General features: G+C 46.0%; 1 protein-coding gene across 1 annotated transcript in view; it reads left to right on the top strand.

Moving 5' to 3' along the window:
- Window positions 1-450: 450 nt before the first annotated feature.
- The window catches only part of dgkaa (diacylglycerol kinase, alpha a), a gene marked incomplete in the record, with an annotated part of 27,108 nt that continues 26,334 nt past the window's right edge, over window positions 451-1,224 (top strand). Inside the window, 1 exon segment of the mRNA XM_014016239.1 lies at window positions 451-677.

Genomic DNA, 1,224 nt, shown 5'->3' with positions numbered 1-1,224 from the left:
GTCCAGAGGACCTATACAATTTTTTTTTCTTTTTGATTTTTTACCTGGATTACTGAGATGCATCAGGACAATAAATAAGAAAGTTCACAATATATCTTTTAGTTTTATAATATCACCTCCACTGGCCGTAAAGCTTCCCGAAACGGCCTCAAAAAGGCCCACGGACCACCAGTTGGTAATCACAGTTGTCGCTTGTTTTGCAGCTCTGGACACATGTTATTAGTGAGTCATGGAGCAGAAAAGGTTGCAGACCCCTGGTCTCTTTCAGCCTGTGTTTAGCAGAAGACTCATTCAAACCTAATTACCATAAATCAACTATAAGTAGGATTTTAAGGGCATAAGTACCCTTTCTTTATTTGTTATTGAACTGTTTGAGTGTAATAATGCTGGTGTTTAAGGGCGCATCGCTTTGAAACTTTACCGAGGGATGCCTGCAGCAGTGCCGCGGGTTGGTTGTGAGGAGAGCAGCCGAGGCGGTGCTTGTGTTTGACAGGAGGGGTGTCCTCACTCACTCTCTGCCCCGCACTGCTTCACTGCCTCCACTCTGACGGACCCGCCGCCTCCTCCATTTGAAGTTTTTGCTTTGCTCCTCGCCCGACAGCAGGCTCGAACACGGCGGTAGTTGTGCGGCAGCCGCGCCGAGCTCCAGACGGAACGACGGATCGTCGACAGAAAAGGTAAATGACCCACAAACACACAGCAACACGCCCGGACTGGCGTTGGTTGAAAGTGTCACTGCAGGACGTGTTTTCAGCCTCGGGTAAAAACGCCAGTCAAACGCACAGAGGGATAATTTTAGCCCGCAGGTTTTGCGTTTCGTCAGTAGCTCGCTGGAAATAACAGCCGTGAGTTYTGCACATGGTCCTGTGGGAACAACAGAGTAGTTCACTCAGCAGAAACACAAGCATCAGGGAGCAAATCTACTGTGCTCTGCTGCCTTATATCAGACTGATCATAGTTCCCTTTGCGTGTTATTATTACACATAAAACCAGGCTGCTTAACTTACCCTTTATGTAGGTTTTCTGATGACCACAAAGTCTACTTTTTCTGTAAATTGTCTACAGTTTACAACCTAATATGTCACTAGAAAATAGGTGATAAGTGATAAGATATGGCCTCTGATTATGTGTGTTATAGGATATTGTGCGAGACCAGTGGCAACTCAGAAAAATCAACTACACACACACACACACACACACACACACACACACACACACACACAC

This window comes from Austrofundulus limnaeus, unplaced genomic scaffold (assembly GCF_001266775.1).
Source record: "Austrofundulus limnaeus strain Quisiro unplaced genomic scaffold, Austrofundulus_limnaeus-1.0 Scaffold141, whole genome shotgun sequence".
Lineage (NCBI taxonomy): Eukaryota > Metazoa > Chordata > Actinopteri > Cyprinodontiformes > Rivulidae > Austrofundulus > Austrofundulus limnaeus.
The sequence above is the reverse complement of the archived record's forward strand: the minus strand, read 5'-3'. Positions and strand labels throughout refer to the sequence as shown.